Source organism: Zonotrichia albicollis, chromosome 1 (assembly GCF_047830755.1).
Source record: "Zonotrichia albicollis isolate bZonAlb1 chromosome 1, bZonAlb1.hap1, whole genome shotgun sequence".
Taxonomy (NCBI): domain Eukaryota; kingdom Metazoa; phylum Chordata; class Aves; order Passeriformes; family Passerellidae; genus Zonotrichia; species Zonotrichia albicollis.
This window is the reverse complement of record NC_133819.1, coordinates 51,845,790-51,871,793: the sequence shown is the minus strand read 5'-3', so window position 1 is coordinate 51,871,793 and position 26,004 is coordinate 51,845,790. Positions and strand designations below refer to the sequence as shown.

Below are 26,004 nucleotides of genomic sequence, written 5' to 3'. Positions count from 1 at the left end.
AGTGTGGAAGAGGTTTTACAGTTTTTACAGAGAGAAGTTTGATAAGAGGATTCACATTTACCCCTGAAAGAATTCTCCACCAAGGTCGTTGACATAGAAACCAAGAAAGAAAGAAGGATAAATAAGAGAAACCTGCGACTGCCTATTCCAATAAACACTTTGTTTGTCTTCTTTTACCAATGAGTACAGTGCAAACTTATGAGTTTTGTAAGAATGTATAAAAAGCATGCATGCTATAATAAAAACAGATTTGAAGCCCTCTGAAAATGGAGTGTGTTGTATTGTCTCTGTCTCAACTACGACACAAAAGTAAGGCAACATTCAGTATAGAGTCAAAGGCTGCATTTGACACAGTCCTTTTTGAGTTCTGTGGAACAAATTTCTTGATCCAGGTGAACAGATTTGAGTCAAAACTCTTTCCAACAAACACAAGTGAACAAAGCTCATGGTGTGAAGAATTCTTGACTGACTAACCTCAGAGATCAGCACTGATACAGAAATAGGGGAAATAGTTGAGAGTTCGTTCTACGGAAAAAAAACTTCATACTAAAGCAACTCAATAATATTTTTTAATAATTGGGTTTCACTTGTTTGCTTCCATATAGTTTTGTATTTACTCCTGAGTATAGACTCTGGTGCAGGAGAACAGGCTTGGGAGAATCACACATCAAGCTTACTTCTATTTGAGTGGAAGAAATGATGTCAGGAGAAAAGTAGCAAGAAAAGCCTCTCCATAAAAGTTAAAATAGCTGCCCTTACTTAAAGTACAGATTAAAACCAGGTATTATATTAGTCTAACCCATGTTTTCCTGCCCTCTGAACTGAAATTAATGAATAATTCTTATTCTGATGCATAACTGTATTGAAGATAACATATTTCAGTGACATATCTGACACACATCCTTTAGTGAAGGAGTCTAACTTTTTGCCCATGATGGCAAAATATGTCTTTAATTCCTAGTGCAATTTAAAATTTTAATTTCTAAACAGTCTTGATGATGCAGTCTAATGCATTTCAAAACCATATTTTATCAGTCTCATTAGCTATTAATTATCACTATGCATATAAGGTCATGACCAGCTCAGCTGGCTTGATTCTCTGCTGCTTTATATTGCCATTTATCAGGAGTGAGCCAAATTCTTAATCCTAATGGGACTGAAAGTTCAAAATTCATATGAGATCAGCCTAGTCTACAAAGTGTTTTCTAGAGCTGTCAAGAAGCATAACACCAGGCAATGAGCAAAAAAAATCTTCAGAGGTTTGGGCTAACTGGAGTTTTTCTCACTCTTTTCAATCTCTTTTTTTTTTTTTTCTGCATGTTGAGGGGTTTATTCTGTTTGGATTAAGTTGTGTTCTTTCTGTTGTTCTTGGACTTGCTATTTTTTTTTCCTCATCAGGGTCTTTTAGAATCATACTGCATCCATCTAAAATGAGTATGGAGTCATGAGGGTCAGGATTGCTTTCAGATAAGGACCCAAAGGCACTTCCATGCCAGACTGCTTATCTTTTATCTAACTTGTTTTACATAAAACCCCTATAGTTTCCACATGGAACCTTTAAAAGTTTACCTAGCTTAGGAAGGAAAAACAACACTATTTCTCAGGAGTTAGGAGATGGACACCATCTAGATGATTTATACAAACTGGGTAAAGGCTGAATGTTGACTGAACAGTTTTATGAACTCTCAGGACCCTGGGCTGGAAAACGGGGTGGGGGGGGAAGAGAGATTCCAGCAAGTTTGACATAGTTTCCATTTACTCCAGTAAATTTTTAGTCACCAGCACCATAAAGCAGCAATTGATTCTTATCATAGAGAGATTACAAAATAAATAAAAGCTATTATACAGTGAGGTTCTGCAAACAAGATCAACTGTGCCTTTTTCCTTCAAGTAATACATCTAATAGACACAACAATATTGTTTTTAAATATTCAGCACTAATGTACACTAACATTTAGCATATTTAACACTAGTGTTAAATTTAAAACATCAGAATGTTTGCTTCTTTATTCACTCATTTTAAGAATTCAGTGTGAAGTGTAAAATATGCGTTTTCACACAGTTATGAAAAAGAAAAAAAACCACAAAAACCCACACAAAATGATCACACTGTAGCAGTTTATACCAAAAAAAACCATGCTGCCTTCTTACATAAAATGTTTGGGCATAAGTGCTCAGTTCTATCATTAATTCAAAGTTACAGTTTCCTAGTACTATTGACTTTTCTTGTGATGCAGCTCCTTTAGCACATAATTGCATGCAATTAACCTTTTTTAAACAAATGTTAACATCAGAGACATGAGCATTTAAAGGCAGTATCTGCACACCCTTTTATTCCTTCAGCTACAGCACAGAAAATAATCCCTTGCAGACAAACCATGTGTTCCCAGCTGTATCATCTGAGGGTTGTGTTCCCTATATTTTTTTCTTCACTATAAAAATAAATTTGAAAATGGGTATCTTTTACCCTGGACTGATAGGCACACACAAGCTACATCCTTGTGGAATAAAAACCAGTGAGGACAAAATGCTGCAGACTGAACATGAAGCAAAGTCAGCTCTGATTTTTGTGAGCATCTAGCACTTGGGAATACACAATATAAAACTCTCTAGCACTACTTAGGATAAGCATTAAAATCACAGTTAAACAAAAAAAAAAACTATTCAAAACTAAAACAAAATTTAATGGTCTCCACTCTATATTTGCTACCTGTTAAGGTGCACTTTCAGCTTGTCCTCCTCATGTCCTGACAGAAAGAGTAAGTGAGGGCTGTTCTCATCAGAAAGGTGTTAAGTCTGTTTAAATCTGTCAAAAGTATACTGTTATCTGCTGTGAAGATCAAAGCGCCTTTTTAACTCTCACAGACATGTACAGCACAAGCAGGTGCCTTTTATACATTGTCTCAGAGCAGCATATTTGGATGCTCCAAGTAGCTGCACAGAGGTGAGTTCCTGGGTAAAGGAGAAATGTCAGATAGTGAGATATATTCAGAGTTAATGTCTATTCAGCCTATAAATACCTTCCTGCATTACCTGCAAGGTTACCACAAGAAAGGGTCACACCTGCAGCTCAGAAGCCCAACACTAAAATACCAATACAATTAATGAATTCAAACTGACCATAGTAAAGAATTTTGGTTTGATTGATTTTGAACAGATGACACAAACGATTCCATAATTATTATTATCATGAGGCTATAAAAAACAGCTAAACCCCAGTCCTTAGCTTGTCCACCCTCTACCTCCCAAACAAGACTCTCTTGAAGACAGTAAGCTTACATTTTTTTCTGACTCTATGGCTCCCATCACTACTCTTTCAATCCTCCAAACCTCACTTGTCACTATACAATGTTTGTAGCAGGGTGTCACTGACAATGATGTGCTAGCTCTGTATGAATTTAGAGAGAAAAAAAATCAACAAAAAGAACCCCAACTGTTTCCCACACCTTCTTCAAAGGCCTTAATAAAACCTAATGCTCATTATGCAATTACTTCATAGAACAATTCCCACACCACAATAAATCCAGATGTGATTTAGTAAGACTTAAGAAAAAAAAATGGAGCGGGTACAATGCCAGCACTGTCAACACTTAACAATTTAACAAAGAAAGTGAGTGTATGCCTGCATCAAACTACACACAGATGACCTAAACTCTTTGCACAGACTGTTAGCATATCTGCATGTTACAGTCAGATAGTTATGGGGTTAAAAGTGCTTGGAATATTAGGCAACCTTGAAAAACAGCCTCTTTTTTTCCCTTACTTTTTAAGGAGCTTAGTGTTAAAGAGTATGTAAGTATTATTTCATTTGCAAACCCTACAGTTTAAAGAAAAAGATAAAAGTGTGTGAAGATGTGAAGGCAACAATGCATTCATTTATGCTTGCCTGGTATGCAGTGTCACCTTGCAATAATAAAAAAGCACCTAAAATAAATTGAAGAACATATTCCCTTCAGCTCACACTGCTATGGAAAGCACACATCAGAGGGACATCTTCCAGAAGGGAGAGCCAACTTTCTCCCATTATCATTACAAATCCAAAGAAGCTTACACCCTGCCTCAAAACCTTGTTCCTCAGTGACAAAGATGAAAGTTAATGATAGCTACAACTGTGACATTTTTCTTTTTAATAGTCAATATTTGAAGCTTTTCTTCAGTTGCTCTTGATACAGTATGAAAATAAGTCATGCTATGAGATTTAAGAACTCCTCACTTGTTTGCCATGGTGCTGAACATCCTCCTGTGTTCAGGAAAAGTACATGTACTTAATGAAAAACTCAGTATGCTCAGAACAAGCAACTCCCAGGGACTGCTGCTAAGTACCTGTGGTTTTGTTTATATAACTCATAGATTGAAGTATTTCTTAAAATAAAGGATAGCTGATGGTAATACATGATCTTAGAGAAATTAAAGCTGAAGCTATTCAGCACAACTCAGCATTGCACACACTCAAGCCTGGCTGTTGGATCCTTTGCAAAAGGAATTTAAAAAAGGGGAGCTGAGCCGTGAGTTTTCATCTTTGCGTAGGGCACCATGGCTCAGGGATGCACATTAATGGAGGAGCAAAAAACACTCCAGTGCCTCAGCACGAGTCACCCACAATCACACAATTTTGAATGCAAGCAAAGCATAAATACTTGTCTGGGAGTGCCAGACTCCAATCTTCTAGGACTCAAAGCCAGAGGAAAGGGGGGAGAAGATAAGCACTGCAGCCTCTGACAGGTGAGGGTATCTGACTCACTGAGAAGGTAGAGGCTGACAAGACCCTCAAAACAGTTTTCCATCTTCATGTCAAAGCAACAGAAGGCAGAATATGCTCTAAAAATTGAGAAAAAGTAGCCATTACATTAAATAAATGTAAATTATTTATTAACATTTTATGCTGCGTGTGAAGAATCAAAAAAAAAGGATGTGACCTAAAATGTGGTAAACATAGAGCAGTCACAAGCTACACAAACAGATTTAGAAACGAGTCTCAAAAAGATGGCACTAGAAGCCACAGCAGGCTCAGGGCTTCATGGAGTGCCACTCAAGCAGATGTTGCTGCTACAAGGCAACAGGCTTTTCCAAGGCAAGATAAACAATTCCTCTTCTTTCCCAGAAATGCTAGAAACATGCATATTATAATTTTCTACCTAATCAGAGAGTTACGAACAATACCTTCAGTGTGGCTTGAAAACTGAATTATACAATTTCAAAAGTCAGCTTGAATGACTGGTATTTAAACTATAGGTGTCCTTTCCGTGAACTTTCACACCACTAAGAACACTCAAAAGTCAAGCACAATGAAACAGTAAGAAGTTACATGTGAAAGATGTTCACTGGGATTTCCCTGCTTCCATTACTTTACTTACTCTCACTGGAGTACCTTTAGTACCTGCTCTGAGTTTAGCGTCTGTTTACAGACTTAGAAAACCAGGGAGGAAAGTCTTTGCAGGGGCATTGAGTTTGAAGAAGCCCTTTGCTTCTAGAAACTGAAGTAGCTTGCAGCAGAAATCCTCTAGAGCCCTTTCCACACGAGGAGTCATGAGTACAATGAGAAGAGATTTATCCCCTTACTGAGCAACTTGCTTCAAGCAAACAAGAAGAAATCTGCAGGTTTTCAAAAGTCTATATTATGCTTCCTCTGTTTGGGCTGCATTTTCTTTTCTGATTTTCACATACACATCATTTTATAGATGGATATTCTGTTTTATGGCCACAAAAGAGACACCTCTACATTTAGCTACGACTAGGATGCCATGAAAAATGAATTGTCATATAAAAATTCATTTAAAGAACACCTACTCGCGGAAAAAGCCTTCAGGAGAAAACCAGAACATCTGATTACAACACAATTATTGAAAGGCAAAGTTGATTCTGTACAGTTATTGAACATGCTTCTTTATCCTAGGCTCTGATGGCCTGTAGAGCAGCCACTGTGCAAACCATTTTCATTTTTGGTGAAGATGGGCTTGAGTACCTTAAACATGTTAACATAACTCCTTCAAGTTTCAAGCCTTTATACTGATAAGGTTTATAATAATTTGCAGAGAAATAATGCATTGAGGATCCTGAAAACACCTGTACTACACAGAGGAACAAAACCTATCACTTCATGTTTTTAGGGGGTGTGAGCCCACGTGGCAAGGAATGGAGAAAAGACCCAGAACAGCAGAGAGCTGTTTGAGGTCTGTTGTTTCTGTATGACTGGAACTGGGTAAGTCACTGGGAGGCAGAAGTTTTATTAAACCTTTTGCTGCTGACCTCTGCTGCAGCTTCTCCAGAGCTGACAGACAAGCAGGATATTCCAGCAGAGCATTAGCATTTCAAAAGGTACCTGCACCTCTTGCCTAGCACAGCACTGCAGCATTAATTAGAGAGACTGCAGAAGATAAATGCGCATACAAAATGAGACTTGGGCTCTATTTGATGCTGAGTAACCTCTACCAAAAAGCAACCTCCCTTTCATCAGATAAACTCAAGGGAGAACCCTTCAATTTCTCCACAATTTAGCTGTACAATGGATGACTGTATTTCATTTTCTGGAACCTGTGATTTAGACAACAAGGTATTGAAAAGTTTAATAGAAATTCTTTTAAGGTTTGTACTAATTGAAAAGATGAAAGGTAGGCTTAGAGCTCTGAAGGAATTGGTGGAAAACTGTTTAGTATATCAGGGTTTCTGTCTTCAGTGGGCTGGAGCATCACAGCTCTGTAAAGCTCCTGCAGCTGGCAGAGATCCTTCTCACTTTAATCCTGGTTTTGCTCTTCTGGCTCTGTCACAGCCTCTACAGAGTGAAGGTACCAGTGCCATATTTTAGTTAGCAAAGTCAGCAGGTTTACAGCTATGAGTGCACACAAGCAGTTCTCTCTTTCAAGAGATTAAAAGTGTTTCAAACGACTGTTTTCATGAGCACAGCTGCAATTAAAATGTCTCTGATGAAGCTCTAATTAAAGAATAAAACCACCTTTTATAGTTACTTGACATATGGATGAAATTAAGAAACAAAATAAAGCTGCTACTCTCACGTATCAATAAATCTGCCTTCTGATCACAGCCTGATGTACTCAATTGAAATAGTTTTTCTATCAGGGTTTTATTTGCTAAATTTTTTATAAGGGGTAAAGAATGAGGGACTGACAAAATGTGTTCATCAAGGGAAAAATCAGCTCTCTTGACATTTTCTTCTGTAAAACATTTAAACTGCTGTACCAAACAGGTAAGTTCATACCTATGCTCTGCACCTTAATAGATGCAAAAGAACATCTGGTTGACAGTGACTTGGTGGACAGACCTAAATTTTTATTTCTTTTCACTGCTCATTAGTGAACAAACCTACTTGCAATGAAATACAGTAATGTAAGGAAACATGTTGCAGTGTCACTCTGGCTACTGTATGAACTGCCTGCTTTCCCAAAGACTCCCAAGTACAAGGAAATGCTATTCTAGCTGTTAAAATTCTCCATCGGTTTAGCTGCAGTCAGGTTCCTCCTCTGTCACAGTCATATTTTCTGGAAAAATCCCTTTGCCAGGATTTCTTCTCCTGGGAAGCTGAGAAGCCTCAGAGAAAAAGGAAAAATGATATTATCTCATTTTATCTCCTGTTTTGCTGCTTTGGAATGTGGTTGGAGATTGTTTATTCAACAAGTGGTGGTTTGATTGGTTTCATGTGAATTATTTTTACTTAATGACCATTCCCTGTGCCGGGACTATGAGGAGTCACTCAGGAGTTTTTAATTAGTATCTTTGTATTTCTGTATGTATCCTTTCTCTATTCTTTAGTATAGTTTTAGTGTAGCATTCTCTAATATAATACAATATCATAAAAGAATAAGTTAGCCTTCTAAGAACATGGAGTTGGATTCTCAATTCCTCCTTCGTCCTGGGGACCCAGCAAATACCACACTCCTCCTGACAGTCACCACAGCTTCCAATGCCTCCTGAAAAAAAGGCCTATTTTAGAAGTTAGCCATTACCACCCCTAACACCAGAAGGAAGCTCCCTGAAACTCCCTGGATGGCTAATCTGAAAATAAGACAGTGTAATTACACAGCCATAGTATCCAGTGTAAGGGTGGGAAATACTCCTTAAGGGAAAAAACCCTAAATTCTGAACTGGCCAAAGCACCATGTCAAAACCTGAAGTCCTTCTTGCTTCTCAGAGCTTCCTTCACCACTCAAAAGCACCAGCTGTCACAGAGATATTCAGAAGATAAAATCTTTTCCCATCTTCAGCTGGAATACTTGATCAGCAGCTAATCAAGCCAAGGTAACTTACAAAAGCTGACGATCTGGTTTATATTAGTTATTTCACAATTTAGCTCACAGGTGATAAAAGGATGAAGCAAGCCATATCCTTTCAGACCTCTCATACCTGGGAGGTGGCTAGTGTGGACACATGGTACTCTCATTTGACCCACTAAAATGTCACCTTCTGCTTATTAAACTAATTTTACCATGGAAATACTGATCCTCAGCTCAACATAAAATGGCTTTCATAATCACAGGAGTATGTGCTGTTTTTTATGTTTGGTGCAGACTTGGCAGTCCTAACTCAGGAGAAAAAGCTAACAGCAATTCACAGAAACATAGAATGATTTGCATTGGATAGAAATCATAATGATCAACTAGTTCCAACCCTGCTGCCATGGGAAGGGACACATACCATGACATCAGGTTGCTCAAAGTCCCACCTAGGCTGGACTTGAACAATTCCAGGGATCATAAATACATCAAGGCAGCAAAATTCTGCAAGAGGTCAAGGTCTGCAAGTAATCCTTCCTTCAGATCACATTATATTTCTACCACTGTGAGGCCTTAACTATAGCTATCACTGACAAGCATCAGAAGCTGCAAGCACGTGCTAAAATCCTCCCTAGGTCCCAGTCCTTCAAACCTGCACATGTACAGCCCCACCTGGCACACAGAGCCAGCATCTCTCCTCTCCAGGGAGAGGGAAGCTCTGTATCAGCTCCATCTGAAACCAGCACAGCTACACAAAACACAGCTGGCAGCACAGCTGGTGAGTCAGAACACACAAGGAGTCCAATGCAAAACTCAAGCTCAGAAGCAAATTCATAATTGCATTCAGAATTGGTAGGACAGAAGAGGATGCAAAACTATTTTATTTAATACATTCAAAACAGAGCAATTTTCCACATAATCTTTGCTAAGGAAAAAAAACCAAAACAATCACCACCAACGAAATGCAAACCACACACACGGAAAAGGAAAGTAATCCCAAAAAACCCCAAAAAACCTGCAAGCATGACCAAGAGAAACCTAAAGGGCACTGTGAAGGGTCTGCAAGGCTACATTGAGAACTTGGTTGACTGAAGTGTATATAAATCTGGGCTAGCTTTAAAACAGCTCAGAGACTGGTAGTAGTTATAATGGCAGTGCTTGCTGTGCTTGTTTCCAGAACATTGCCAGCTTCACATATAAGGGTCCTAACTGTGTTCAAGAAAGAAATGTTTGTGCCTGTCCATCTCCCCCCACCCATCAGTCAGACTAGGGCACTAGAGCAAATTTTCAGCTGAGAAAGTAGATTTGTGTTACTCCAGCTTATTATTAAGCTTTTAATATCCAGGCTAGGATCTACCTACCAAGCTCTTACTGCCTGTTACTCAAGCTGGCTGTCCTTATTAATGTTTCATCTAAAGCAAGTAAATCGTACTGTGGAGGGAAGTTTGAAGAGAACCTGAGGCAGTCTTCCTGTTTGTGTCTGCAGCATTTAGTTTACTGCCACTTCAGAGCACAAATGAAAGCATTGAGATAACTACCTACCTGACAGATATGAGATGCAGGTCAATGTATAGATTTGTGCTTATTTGTAAGTGGCAATCACAGAAAAAAACTTTGTGCACTGGACTGAGGCATTAGAAACATTACAAATGTACATGTACCTCCTCAATCATTCTCCTTTCCCTCTCTTTGTCTGTGTGGGCTAAAAGCACTCAGACAGAAAATACCTCATTCTTGATAAGTAACACATATTCCAAAAAATCCCTGTCTTGGCCTCTGCACAAGTAATTTTCTATCAAGTAGAGTAGCTGAAAACAATTTAGTCTTAATCCTGATGCTGTTGGTGCCCTGCTTATTATAAAAAAAAGAAGTAATAATACCCCCATATGAACTTCACATTTTATTGTGATTAAGAAAATCATATAACCCTTAACTGCTTTTCTACTAAGTTCTATTATTGTCATAATCACTTCGACTTAATCTTTTATTAGATTTCAACACATTAATTACCTTTTCTTATAGGATGAGAACTAGATCTTAAGGACACAGATCTGCCTATAAATAATACAAGTACAATGATGAGCTCTTATTAAAAGCAATTCCCCTTACATACAGTTATAGTAATTTTTCCTTAGGGAAGACATTCAGAGGTCTAATATCCCTGCAGCCATCTGCACCATGTGCACTAAAAGAAGGGAGAGGAGAACACTGAATGGATGCAGTATTGGAAATGTTCTGGAAAAGACTGGGCACAGATGAGCTGTGAATCAGACACTTTGAATTAGTATATATTGAGATGCTCTGGGAGTAGCCTGAAGACTACCACAGGTGACATGGAGTGTAACCATCATTAGAGATGTCATTCAACAGAAGATGTAATTCATCTGAATGACAGTGTGACCCATTCCTTCAGTCCAAAATTCACTACTAGATAATTCTTTCTACACATTTTAATACCAGCAGGTAGTAATACATTAATTCTCAGGTTGATAAGTTTTTGAAAAATGTGTGAAGTTAGGAGGATTAGACCTATCTGCCTGATGATGAGGTAAGAGATACATATTTTATTGGCAGAAAAACTGTCACTGAGATTACTTTTGTAATTGTTCTTGGAGAGAAATGGAAAGTCCTCTTGAAGATTAACAGATAAACCTTCTTGATTATAAGTAAAGCCATTGCCTAAATGCTGTTAAATACCTGCTAAGTTCCAATGCAAAACAAGCCCGCACCAGCCAGCTACAGCCAGCCAGCTGGTAATAAATTGGAACTTGGAATTACATGCTGATAGAAAGGCACCAAGATTTTGGACCATTCTCACCTTCAAATCCAGCTCCTTGTACTCTAGGAAGTGCAGCATACCCACTCTCTCCTGGTAGCAATGAACCTCAGGTGCACTTCACCCACCAACAGTTTTTGGGGATCCCATCTGGAGTGTTTCAGGCTGTGTGGCTCCCTAATTCTAAAAAACACCACTTCCCTTACTTGGATAGGTATGTCCCTGATAGAGAGGGAGGTGGAGAATATCTTTGTTCCAAGCCATGGGGTCACAACCAGCTCTAAGGCCCAAGAAGGACAGGCTGCAGCATTCATGAGCCAATGCAGCCTTTCCAGAGGCCAAGGTGTGGAATAAAAGTGCCACTTCTTTTCAGTTGCGCTCCTGGCTGATGGTGCTGCATGGAAGAGCTCCAAGGAGGAGGAGTGTGTAGGAGCAGTTTTCCCCAGCTCTGTCTTTTACAACGTGGGAAAAACTGTTTGCAAATGCAGCTTTCAGATGAGAAAATAAAATAATTAAAATTACTTTTTAAACACAGAAATAAAGAATAAAAGCTGCAACGTACTGGGAACTCATGCTTTTGGCCTCTAGATTCCTCTAATGTGTTTAGAGATTGCAATAATTAACTCTTCAGAGATAACAGAGTGAACAAGTCAGTGCGTGAATGTCAGAATTGGCTAATTTTCAAAGAAGGTTGGGGAAAACAAAGAAAAAGTTCACTTGGATTGACAACTTGTGTATGGTCCTGTGTCATGATCCAGCCTAATGCACTTGAACAGGCTGAAATATTAGATCCCAGAAGCACAAGAGCTAAAAGGGAAATTTTGATGAACTCAAACAGGGTCATGAACATGACTGTATTTCTGCTGGTGCTACTAAAAGAAAGCAAAACTTGCCATGGCTTTTCCAGTGTGAACATGGCAAAGGAAGCATTTTCCCTCTGACTAAAATGTGATCCTGCAGAATGGGGAAGGCATCACACTCCTGATGAAAGCCCTCCTCAGCATGCTGGGAATGCTATTAGAGATCTTGAAACCCCTACTGAGGTGTATTATGATCACACATATGCATGACAGTGCTGACCACTTAATCCCCATTCTTTCATAGGCAAGTTGGAGAATAAAAATTACACTGACACCCAAGGGTATTTTATAATAGAATACAAAATAAAACAATAAATTTGCAGATGATTTTGGCTTTGCCTCATGGTACTGCATTATGCACCAAATATTCTTGGCCTCTCATTCATTACTATTTAATTACAACAGCATACCTTTCTTTCAGACTTAATTAACCTCTGAAAGGAGTTTGTGACCTTGGGACCCTCTTGCACATTTGCTATGTGCTGTTGGAATATTGCTCTGCCTGGAAACACTTTCTTTAATGCTGAGATTTAATGAAGTGCACAGGTTTTTACAGGGAACACACAAAATACGAGAACCCTGCATGTGGTCACTTAATGAACAAGAGCTAGAGCATATCAATTAGAATCATAAATCAATACTAAATTAACATTAGAAGATGCCACAAGAGTATCCCCAGAGGAGAGGGTCATTACAGTAAACATGATCATGAATGCTCTTCCCGATTACTTTCACTGTGGGGCAGAGAAGAGGGAGTAATGAAATGAGGAGGGATTTGTCCATTTAGTTCCTATTTTTTTTAAGCCAGCAGAAGCTTAAATATCCCTCTAAGCCAAATGACAGTGTAGTACAGTTCCAGCTCCTGTCTTTGTCAGAAAGTGCTGTTCAAGCTGAAACACTGTGCTGTGAATGGAAATGGGAGAGCAGTAACCCCTTCATGAGATGAGAGGCAGAACCACAGCTTGTCCAACTCCTTTCATTGCTTTGCTGCAAAGCTTCCAACAATGGATTCATGTTGGGTCCTTGGTGCCAATCAGAACAGATTTGGTGCTTGCAGAACAGGTGCTCGTCCAGTAACTCACTTGCTAGGAATGTTAACTCCTCAAAATGGATTCCTCATCATCCTGAGAATTTCTTCTGAGAACTAAAAAGCCATGCATGCACCTCATATAATTCCCTCCTGTACAAAACCACCCCAAAATAACCTTATGCATAGTTTCCTTTTTTTCCTACAATTGAATGCATCAGAAAGAAGAGATATTGACATCCACATCTGTCACTTCATTAATTACAACCATTTGTTGTCAAACCTCACAGATGATGTTTTAGCAAAAAAGAAAGAAGAAGGCACTGAATTCTTTACTGAGTCTTTTCAAGTGTCTTTTTGGGACAGCCTGTCTTTCCCTCACTACTCAAAATACCTTTATGTGCACGATTCCAATCTGATCTGTCACCAATATTTAACACCCCTGCTGCAGCTTACAAAATTAGAAAACATCAATCCTCCCACGGATACTGCTGGAACTTGCAGAGGAAAACAGTAAAGCCTTTCTTTCCTTCTTGTTACAGAACAACAAGTTGCTCCACTGGAGTCATTAGCTAGGTTTCTTCCAGACACTTTTCTCCTTCTCAGCTTTAGTATCAAAAACATTTTTACTTTCTTCCCATCTTTTTCCTTGTGCCCTGTTTTTCTCCCTTCCTTCCAATTTTTGCTTTTTTCGATTATGTCTGTCCCTAACCTGTTTAGATACACCTAACACCAAGGCAAAAACCCTGCTGAGAAAGAAACAGAGATATTCAGGGTTCTGCTGCATTGGTGCATAACGACTCTGATTCCAAGTCTTTGTAGAGTGGCCTTGCTTCTGTGCAGAGGGAATGACAGCCACAGGCACTGCTCTGGCCCACAGCTGCATGCCCACCACTGAACAATGAACATCACTGGACTTGTCACACACACCAATTGCAGAAACAATCAATCAATCAATCAATCACTCTACTACCCACTCAGAAGATTAAAAAAAAACCCTGAAAGAACAAAAGCTGACCTAAAAATCCTACTGGTCTCCTAGAAAATATTTTGAGCTACACTCGCATACCAGTCTCTTTTTTATGCTGAAGGAAAAAGGGGAAGTCCAAAGGCACAAACTTTTATCCATTACCATTGCTATTCCCTCTGTCATTGCTTCATACATCAAGCACCCTAAAAATACACCTTTTCTAACCTGCTGATCCTTATCAATCTTCTTCACTGGTATCCTATTAGGTCTCTCCATACCAATGAGTTAATCTAGTCTCAAGCTGCAAACCCCTACATTTCCTTTCACTTAGATAGTCACTCTAATTTGTGCAAAACACTTACAATGAACAAATGAAGGGGATGAGCTATATGGTTTTTTATTGCTTCTATTCTTTTTTTTTTTAATTTGCCAGATACCTTTTACACAGAGATCAAAACACTGGAGAAAATGAAGAGCAAACTGCATGCACATGTGTACTCTGTGATACAAAACATCTTATCTACACATCCCCATTAGTCACTAGTGATGTGACTACCTTCAACTCCCCACTCAGCTTTACTTCAAAAGAGAGAAACTTATTCCAGCTGGTGTTTCTTAAACACCAGGGAAAGCCAGGCACTATGAGAGTTAAGTACTCTGCATAGGTGGGATATCCCTCAAGAGGTAGACCAAGAATAAAACAAGAATTATTCTTAGACCAAGAATAATTTATTGCTACAGGTTTAATTTCATTCCTGATCTTACTCCTACTATTTAAAATAATCTAAATATTTTGATCACTCTGTGAGCACCTCAAAGTTGGTTCACATACAGTAAGCAGTAAAAATTTCCAACTATTGCCAATGCTGGAATCAGAGTAATAGATGCTCAAACAATAATTACACAGTAAAAAGATTTTTTTGTTTGGTTTGGGATTTTTTTTTAAAGCAAAAGGGATAAAAATGGACGATAAAAATTCCCAGTCTCTGGAAGATATGGTTACTGATAAAGAACAGTAGGAATCGCGCTGTTGTTCCATCCATTTTGCAGGTTGTTGGAACAACACCAGGTTGCTGAAAACATTCGATCCAGCTGTGGTGATTTCCCTGCTTGCAATCCCCATGGAGAAGTGATGCATTATGTAAAACATTAGTTATAAAGCAAGAATTCAGGGCAATACATGGAGAGGGTATAATTGCTTAGGCATGTAGTGCTTAATATGTTACCAATTAAGTCAACAGAATGTCCTGAATTTGTACTAAAGGAAATTTGTGCCCCTATTCAACAAGCACAAGCCCCATCTACTTCTGTGCTGTGACAATAAAGAAAAATACCTAAGTAACAGTAAAAAGGTAACAAGACTGATAAGCTTGCACAGAATTGCAGTTCCCCTCATTCACCAGGTAAGTTTCAAAATCCTGAAAAAAGCCGCAACATAATTTCTACAGGATCTTCATGCTGTGTGCCCACCGAGATAGCCATTGGTCTTGGTTTGTTTCTTCTCTCTCTAGAATGAAACATAACTTTCAACCATGTTCAGCTGTATTCTTTCTCAAGTATTATTTGTCTGACCCTTTTTATTTTGTAGGCAGTTTAATATTCCTTGGTAATCAGAGGAACAAACAAAGACTTTGCTCCAAAGCCAATAGACTCTGAATGTGTCTCTTCCTCAGCTCAATTCCATAATTTCTTTGTACAGTACGTACACATGCCCCTATGTGAGCTAAAAAGAACTAGTGCAGGACAGATGTAGTTTTATTCTGAATGTTTCCGCGTTCAGACTGTGTTGCAACATACAGGTATTTTGGTGGTGTGCTAGAGCTGCTGTCCAGCCCTTTATCTACTGCTCTCTTCTCTCATCTCTCAGAAGTTCACTCTTCTATTCACATCCTTGCAGTGCTAATCTTTCCTGAGGTGCTGATATGTACACAAGTGCTTACAAAAAGATAAGAATGGAAAATATTTGCAAGTAAAGGCAATGCCCACAGCACACAGGAGATGCTCACACTGGTATCAGAAACCATCTTAGTGCCTTAGTGCATATTTGAGTTGAAACACTCCCTATTTCATAGCTGAGTTAATGAGTCAGAGCTGAAGGATGTGCTGATACTGATCCAGGCTCCTGCAGAGACACCAAAACCCATTTGCAAATAGCCTCTAGACTTGCTCGTGTGGAATGTCCCACACAGGTAGAAAAGCATCAAAACACAACCCCAGTGAACCTTGATTCATTTCCATTGATTTTAAGACACTGTAACCTTGGATCTAATCTACCTGCTGCATGATCAGAAATTATTCTGTTCATTTATTTGGGATCAGTATGCAAGATATTTCTGTACAGCTTACACAATTTCCAACAGGCTTTTGACTATCTTTTAACATTATTGCCTGATGTATTTTCATTTTATCTGTTATCAAAAATAGATCTTTCGTCCCTTGCTCAAAAATCAGAATTCTCTACATTTCTCTATAACTGACATTCACTACATTTAGTTATATTGACTAAAACTTTTTTTTTAAAGTCTGTATGCAAGAGACAGCAATTTATCTCCTTTTTTATTTAACACAACTAACTCAAAGCATTACAAGATTTTTTCCTCCACCATTTTGCAAGAATGGAGCACAGGCTGTTATCTAAATAAGGCCAGTAGTATGGTGGTTGGAGAAGAGTGTACACACTCAAGAGTGTGATTTTTGTATGAACTATTAGTTGAAGAAGATTTGAGTTTCTGGGAATATAAGTGTATCCAAGAGCAGCTTTGGAGGTACCACTGTACACATTATCCACATGCTTGAGCAAGTTATTTCTGGCAGCAGAACAAAACTTATTCTGTGACAGCTCAGAGCTCAAATTTTTTAATAAGGATTAACCCTCCTGTCTTAAATGACAGAATTTGCTGGGTTGACTGGCAACCTTATCTAATCCAACTTTCCATCAACCAGCAATTAATTGATGCTCAACCCTTCATGAGGATGGCTTTGCAACTGGTTCTGCAGTTTTTGCTCTATAGTTTAGCCTTGTCAGAAGAGGCACAGGGTATTTATCTGTTGACCCTAAAAGGTAAACTTATTAAATATGCTCAGTTATCAACAGTAAAATGCAGCCTTGATCACAGTTTTAGAACAGTTCCTTGTTCTTGATAGCATTTTCTGTGAAAACAACTGTGGCACAAAACATTTTCAAATGAAAATATGAAAAGAGTCCATTCGTAAAATGAAACCACTCTTGGAATACAATTAGATTTAAAAACAAATCTTGCCAGAACAACTAAGAAAAATAAAGATGAATGTATTTATATTCTCAAGTTTTACTTCTCATCATAGTCTACAATACATAAAGTCCTCCCCTTCGTAAGCTTCTGGCTTCACTAACACTAAATTTAAACAGATTTGAAGAATAGAATCTTCTGTTCTGAAAATAAAAGTGTCCATTTGATTGCAAATTGTTAAAAGTCAGAACTTCTGGCATTCACATATTTATAGAAAGAGAGCAGAGTCTACTGAAGAAAGAGAATAGGAAAGAAAACCAAGCAATAAACACCCAGAATATGTTTATGCTTCAACAATCACTAATAAGTTTACTAAAATAATATTTTAGAGATGGCAAAAACTAATCTGAATAATTTATCTATGGGTATTTTTTGTGTTCAGTCCCATTAGGCAATATACTGTAATTTGAAGTCAACTGCAAAGGACTATACCTGCTCTTCCCCAATATTTTCCAGGCTATGAAAAAAAAACAAAAACAAAAACCAAAAAAGAGAATGGGTGCTATAGCACTAGTAATTCCTACCTAAATGTCTGAAGTGCAACAAAGCAGATTAGTCAACTTCAAGGTCAGTTGTTAACATGCATTCATTTTAAGGCATTGATAGCACATGGATTTCTGTGCTCCCTAATTGAATACTGCTCTTGGCATTCTTCTCAGGTCTTAACAGAGTTTCTTTCAAATCTAAGATCATTCTTGACATGTGCAATATAAAATCAGTACTTTACATTTTAAATTACAAGTACTATTGCACCAAGACCCAGCTTGGTTTGAGGCTCATAAGAACTTTGCAGTTTTGCTTTGTTTCAAGAACAGGAAAACTCCCAGTCCCCAGACTGCCCCAAACATCCGTAGAAAGCTTTGCTCCATAAAAGCAAACATTGCTGGCTTAATCCTTAATTTCTATTGATAGTCAGAGACACAAAGGAAGCAAAGGCATACATTTCACCCTAACACTATGCACAAAGCCAGCTTCTCCTGAATCCTGAGAATTACTCCTTAGGCACAACAGACCAAAGCACTATAAAGTGCTGAGCACTTTTTAGCCAGCTCAGAAGTCTTTTTGAAGCTGCTTGCTCCAGATGTGACTCAATGCACAGGTATTTTATCTCTGCAAAGTCCTAACCTCTAGCATTGGGGTGGCCATAAATGATTTTTACCATGTCATAAAGCCAGAAATCACCCAGATGGCAATGACATTCCTCTACTTACAGTACTCTAGGGGCAGAGATGCAGCTGTTTGAAGAATATGATGAAGCAGTACAGACCCTCTGATTGAAAGATCTGGGATTAATTGAAAGTGTCCCTTTATTCTCCTTTTCTTAGCCCCTTTTTTACCCTGCCTTTTTTTTTCTCTCTCTCTAGAACTACTGTTCTGAACAAATCATGACCCTTTGATTTCCTGGTTGGAAATTTAAACTTGCTTTATGGTGCTCTTACTGGGACAGAGCAGTTTTATGGGCAAAACACATCACTTGCAGCCAGGAGACCTTGTTTCTGAAGTTGAACTGTTCACCTGTTTTGTATTTGTTCATCACTCCATCTCCCCAGACTTATGTCTTGGTCCTTCTTATCTACTCCTAAGCAAGATTAGAATTATTCAAAAAAGAAGAGATTCATGCTTAGTATTTGTTGAGTGACTGAAACAGGGTCCTAATGCCATCTTTGAATATCTTGAGGTATGTGAAAAATGAAAAAAAAAAACCCAGTTGATTTATGCCAAAGCATGAAGATCCCTGGAGCTCTCATGGAGATCAAGTCTGCTTCCACCCAGAACTTACTACTCATTATTAAATACTGATCTCATGAGGAATGATACCTGGCCCTTTGATAGGCTCATCTTTTAACAAGGAAGTATCAGAAACTCTAATGAGATCATGTGAATGAGGAGAGAATTTCACTTATTATTAGGAACTATTTTCCTGAATTTTAAAGGTGACTAACTGAGAATGTGAGATGATTTTGTAACTCAGTGCATGACTTTGAGCAAATTAATAAAGGAACAAAATAAAAGTCTTGGTTCCCAGTTCTCCACTTGAACCTGTAGACAATATTACTCTCACTCTTGTTCTACACAAAACCTGGTACATCTACATCTGCCTCTTGTGAATCATATCCAGAGGTTCTACTGAGCACTGCTATTTCTTCTCCTGTAAAGAAAGCATGTTCCTGTAGTTAGGTAGTTACTAGCTTCCACTGTTTCCTGACATAAAAGAAACAAGGCATTCATACATCTATGTACACACATGTAACTCAGGGATGAAAAGCCAAGCATTTCACAGCTTCTGCAAGGGTAGCAAGTCTTTTTTCTATTACAGTTATAAATTTCATGGGTCACAACAGGCAGCACTGTCACCTCCCATAATTTTTAGTCATAAATATTACTATGATTCTACAATTACCATCTTAAATAGCAAAAACAATAGAAATTCAACATGAATCTCACCTAGATACTGCTAATATTTGTAAGATCAAATGTTTTATTATTATCTCCCATTTGATTTTCAGTTTGATGGAATGATTAAAAAAAACCCACAAAACTTGCCAATTTTCTGTTATGGTTAATGTACTAAGTTCACTTAAAACCACCACCAAGAAAACCCAGTTGCTGGTGTCTCTCTCAAAATATATCTCCACTTCTTGTGATATGCAAAAGAGTAGTTCTGTCCCTCCTAAAATTCTCAAGTGAATCCCAACCAATAGTTGTGTAGCTCCCAGATTTTTCTTTATAGCTCAAGATGATTAAGTGAATAGAAATAACTCCTTTACTCCAGAAGAATACATACTCCTGGGTCTGACTCATACAGCTGGTTAATATGAAGGTGAACCTAGCAGTAAAAAAAATAGACCAGTGATTTCCAACTCTCATAATTTCTGTAAGCGTTTGATTCAGAGACCAAAAAAGTCTGATATGCCTAGTGATGCTATTGCCCTAATACTTTCAGGAAACCCCTTCCAATACAGGAAGCTAATTTTGGTTTAAATTGAGGACTGAAACTATGCATATTTCATGATATTCATGCCTTGCTACCTCAACTCTTCACTGTGTCTGAAAGAAATCTTGACTTAACAGTGCACAGCTACTGGAATATAAATGTATTTGAAAAAGCAATCGAGTGAAAGTAATTAAATTGAAGATATAAATGAAAAAAGCAAAAAATTACATGATCCTGAGGTAGCTTGAGACTTTTTCATCTGTATTACCTGAAGCAAACACATTATGTAACTTCAAATGTATTAATCCTTCCAAACACTAAGAGATAGATTTGTTTGGTTTCTTTAAATTTGTTGGTGCCTGGCTGTTTTCTAAAACTTTTTAAATAGATCCCAAGTCAGGTATTTCCTAAAGGAGGAAACTGTGGATAGGGTGATGTTTCTTTTTTTTCTGAACACTCCTGAAGAATTTATTATGATAAACACAAGATTCTAGTTTTGATCTTTGAACACTGCTATAGTTTTTATGTCAGGCAAAGATGTCTCATGTAAAAGATCTCCTTTAAGCCATTTGACAAATAAAGCACTGCCTGAGCTTCCAATTTTCTTGGCTTTTGGATTGTAATCCCTCAAATCAAAGAATTCTTCACTACTAGCAGCAAAGGGGCTGGCTATGACTTCACAGTTTCAGAGGTTATATTGTTTTTTTTTTTTAACAGCACTAAAACATATTCTCATATCAATATGAATAAAGAAAAAACTTCATGAGTATAACTGTCTCACATCCTCCCCAAATCATACAATGAACAGGTTTTAAAGACAAGAAAGGATCATTGGACTCCTCATGTAGAACTCTATACTCAGATAATCTCACTCCGTGCTTTCTGCATCAGTTCCCTAAATTTTGCCTGAATATAGGATGTCTTAAAAACAATACTCAGTTTAATCTGAAGAGTTCAAGCAAAGAATTCCTCTCAACTGTACATTAAGTAATGTCAATGGCTAATTACCTTCATAAGTACTCTACTTCTAAGCCAATATGGAACACAGTAATGTATGAATTTCTCAGTCTAATAATCTTATCAGGGACTCACTTTTCCATGAGTAGAAGATTATTCAGGAAAAATAGATCCCATTTTGCAGATGGGTTTTGCTAGCTATTGTCCAGAGGTTTCTCTTTTGGTTGTCTTGTCAATGGAGGCACTGGTTCTGAGATTAGTCAAATTCAGTGTAACCTATAAATAGCCAATTGAAGTAGCTAAGGCACTACTAACCTTCACTAATTGCTAAAATGCACACACAAAGCTGTCAAAATATCCAGACACTACGATTCATCTTTCCACTTTTCATGCAGGCAAATATATGATGATGGCTACCTTTCCTCATGGAAGTCATATTAGCTTAGTTTTCCTATTCAAAGGTTAAACTTTTGTTTAGCTTTCAAACTTTGATTCAAAATAAACCCCCTGAAAAATGCAGGCAGCTTGGGAGAAAAACAAAGAGTTGCAGAGCTCCAATCTTGTTGGGATCACAGAGATATGACTGGGTGTTGCAATGAAGGGATGCAGGCTTTTTAGGAAGAACAGGATAGGAAAGTGGGGAAGAGTTGCCCTTTCCTTAAGAGAGAAGCTGGAATGCACAGAGCTCTGCCTGGGAGTGGATGAAGTTAGGCAAGCAAAAGCTGACGTGGAATTTCATCATGACAGGGATTTCAAAGATATAAGTTGATTGTAAAAAGACATTTTTGAGGTCTGTATTTGAAATTTAGCTGCTGCATCAACTGGAAATGTCTACAAAATTTGCTCCTAATTTTTAAAAACTCCTGTAGAGCTTCTTGAAGCTGCCTGCATTTACAGCCAGTTCAGAGAAGAATTGTATAGTAGCAGCTGCGTTTTCATGCATTACCTGAGTTCACCTCATTTATGTTTAATATGTAGAAAATGCTACCATTTTCCAGTTTTACTGCTACTCTTACATTTTATACAGCTCACAGGGAGAAACTGAAAGAGTAGTGAAAGTGATGTTCTCAGTGACTGCAGGCAAGCCAACCAGTGTCACACAGTCAGTCTGAAATACTAACCAGAACTCCAGAAACCCAGTATTTTTCGTGATTGGTTTATCCTTCCTCTTGTAGAGCTCACCACTCCCCTCTTTGACCTGATGCTCTTAACACTGCAAAACCTGAGTACACATTGGATTTGACATCTCTCTGGGAAACAGTATCCAAGGCACAAGAACTAATGCCTGGTTTTAAAAGTTCCAATGTGATGATAGTTTTCAATGCATTTTCACCTTTGTATACTCCAAAGCCAGTGACACCCAGGTTAATCAATGTCCTGAGATGTAATCACAAGGTGTTGAGAAACAAGTTTTACAGTGTGATACAGATAAACAACAGCTTAATGCTGAAGTGGAAAGCAGTGCTTCATAATGATTCAAGAAAATTCAAAATTGGACAGGGAAGGCAGACAGAATGAGGCACAGCAAAGAACCCATAAAGATCACCAACTCACCTGTAACTCTGATTAGCAGCAAATGTTTAGCAATCAAGAACGGTTTAGCAGTAATCCTTATTTCTAAGTGGGAACTGGTGTTAACAGTCTAAGGAAAATAACCTTTCTGGGCTGTAGAGTCAGAGAGGGAAAAGTACCAGCATTCATTCCTTTTCCACTCCTGCCTTTCCCATGTTCCCAGTACTGACAGGTCCCAAGGACCAGCCTCTTTAAGGGAAAGTTATTCTCCCCTTTTGGTTATTCCTCTTAGCCCTCATGCTGTAGAAGGATATTTGTTTTCATATATCATTGAAAAAACCTGGCATGGTTTCTCCTTGTTAGCACTTACAAAAATTAAGGTTTTCTTGGACAAGTTTGTGTTTAAACAAAAATAATGGCAACTCAGATTTTTTGAGAAAATGGGAAAACCAATATAAAAATGTCATAAAAATTACACCACAAAACCAGAGGAAGATAGATAACATCTTACATATATTAAACCCATGACATAAAGTCTCATTGCTATGTCAGGCTGTGCAATGCTATAGAGAGGAAGGTGTGAACTTCCTTTGCTTGATGGGTTTAGCACAAAAGCAAGTCAAGATATCAGTGGAGAAACAGGAAACAGATGGACGTGGGGGGGGCTCTTGAATCACCCTTTCCTGCTTTTCATTCACTGGCATAGGCCAACATAATGAAAAGCAAGTTAAAGAATTGTTCAGCACTCAAGTTAAAGAATTGCTCAAAAGAAGAACTACAGCAACCATGGGAGCAGCAAAAGGAGACTTAAGAGGGAATAGCTTGATTAAACACAAGTATCCAAAGACACAAGCAGTAGAAAGACTATGCATCATCCCTCTGGGATATGGACACAATCGAATACCTCTATAAAGTGCCTGTAGGTCAACACACACAGTATGGCAAACAAACCAGAGGAAGGATAGATCTGTGTGCAGTCACAGATCCCACTGTGATTATGGAGATTGATAACTCCCGTGGCTGGAATGCTGTCATGAAGGGCTATACACTATTCAGGAGAGAGATTGGGAAGGTGTGGTAGAGGTAGTTGCCCTCTATGAATGAGGTAATACTTGGAATGGATTGAGCTCTGTCTTGGTGAGGATGATGAGGGAGTGGAGGGCTTATGACTTTGGATAAAATGACAGACTGGTAAGGGTGATGCTGTTGTGGGTGTTTCCTACAGGTTCCCTGGGCAGGAGGAGGAGGTTGACGAGGCCTTCTACAGGCAGCTCAAAGCAGCCTCAAAGTCACAGGCACTGGTTCTTGCGGGGGATTTTAACTACCCTGACATCTCCTGGAGAAACAACACACTGAGGCACAAACCATCCAGGAGGTTCCTGGAAAGCCTTGATGACTACTTCCTGACACAAGAAGTGGATGATCCCACAAGGAATGGTGTGCTGCTTGATCTCATACTAATAAACAGAGAAGACCTTGTTGGAGACGTGAATGATGAGCACAGCCTTGGCTGTAGTGACCATGAGACTGTGGAGTTCAGTCTGGGGAAGGAGGAAGCAGGGCAGCAAGATTGTAACCATGAACTTCAGAAGAGCTAACTTTAGCCTCTTTAGGGATCTTCTTGGAAGAATGCCATGGGAATGAGGCCTGCAGGAAATAGAGGTCCAAGAGAGCTGGTTGATATTCAAGATATTCAAGGATCACTTCCTCCGGTCCCAAGCATGTTGCATCCCAGTGAGAAAGAAATCAGGCCAAGGGGAAAGAGGCCTGTGGATGATCAAGGAACTCCTGTCATTACTTGAGTGTAGGCAGGAAATATGGAAAATTAGAGTCAGGAAATAGAATCAGTGTCAGGACACTTGGAATGAATACAGGGAGGTTGTCACAGTGAGTATAAATAAGATGAAGATGGTCAAGACCCATCTGGGATTAAAGATGGCCAAGGCTCTCAAAGACAAGAAGGGCTTCTTCAATCCACTGTGGTCCCTTCCAACTTTACCTATTCTGTGAATCTCTAATATAAACTTATCTCCAAAGGAAGAGCACCAGTACACAGCACATATCTCCAGTACACGAGCACCATACTGCAAGTGATTGTTTTCCCAAAGTGTTATCAGTATTTCCCATTCTAAAGGATTCTTCATAAAATTTAGTGTCACTGGGAATCAAGCCCACAATATCAACCAAATTCTTTATTTATATCTGTTGTATATTATAATATCCTTAAAATTAAAGGACTATTGTTTTTTTTTAGGTTTTGATACAACACAGTTAGATATCAAGGTTTTGAATAAAGTATAGTTTTAAAATGTTAAGACAGCATTAAAAATTATTAGTATGTCAGTACCGTCTGAGCAGACAGCTCTTTAATAATAACAGACAGGGAATTTAAAGAAAAAATACTTCAAAGAAGTAAATGGATATTCTTTCCAGCAGAATGATTTCTTTAAAGACAAAAATCCAAATTAAGCACTCCTTTTTTTAGTTTCAAAAGAACAGCTTTGAAGGTAAAATATACCAAACCAAAGCAATTAAGATGAGAAGAAGAAAGATAGAGAAAAAGAATACTCCAGGGGCCAAGTATGTAAGACTGAAAGGACTATTAAGTCAAAGTACAATCATTCATTTTCCCCTGAATTATATTTATTTAATACAAACATAAATATGTGCAGAACAGATGAATGGGTTACCAGAGAAGGTAAAGCAAATGCTCTCAAATGCTGTTATTTGGAGAGCATCACCATTATCAGAGAACTGTTTGCTGCAAGTTGGTCTTGAATTCAAACAGACACCTGCCTAAGTTTTCTTTCCATGGCTCTGTGAGCAACTACTAGAAAAGGACAAATAAAATTTTATAAAACATAGATTACAACAGTAGTGCTTCCCAGACTCCAGTCTTGGCAGTTGTAGAACTTTAGGTAAACTTCTCACAGGTGACAAAGGAAGAAATTTTTACTTTAATTTTTACTTTCGGACTACAGCCTTCCTCTCTAACTCTTGTCTTTTTTTCTGAAGGAGAGGAGGAAACTGAGCTTCCTCTTGTCCCTGTCATACACTTTCCATGAGATGAAAAGCAAACTATGTGTCAGATTTTGCTGTATGAGTAAAACTGTTCAAAAAACAAGCTTGTAAGTTCTATCAGATGCCTTTCTCATTCCTTTGCTCCAAGAGTCAGTGTATCAATTCACTTTTATGAAAATACTTATTTATGAATTCTTGTTCAAAATACCTGAAAATCCTAAATACAAGCAAAAAGAATCCGTAGTAAGCTAAGTTTGTACAGTGTTTCATGGTTCCACTACAACAATAACAAATAATTTGAATGAAGTATTTTGCATCACAACTCCTGCTCAACGCCTCAGCTGCAGAAACCTGGGATGTTTTACAATTTTAAATGTCACTGCAGAAAACAAGACCATATTCTTTCAGTCATATTTCCTCACCTAGTGTACACATTTATAGATAGTGTCTGT

The 26,004-nt window shown here is 38.3% G+C and overlaps 1 protein-coding gene across 4 annotated transcripts in view; it reads right to left on the bottom strand.

Annotated features, from left to right (window-relative positions):
* Positions 1-26,004, bottom strand: part of TPK1 (thiamin pyrophosphokinase 1) — a 304,414-nt gene that overhangs the window by 160,706 nt on the left and 117,704 nt on the right. The gene's annotated exons all lie outside the window — the stretch shown is intronic.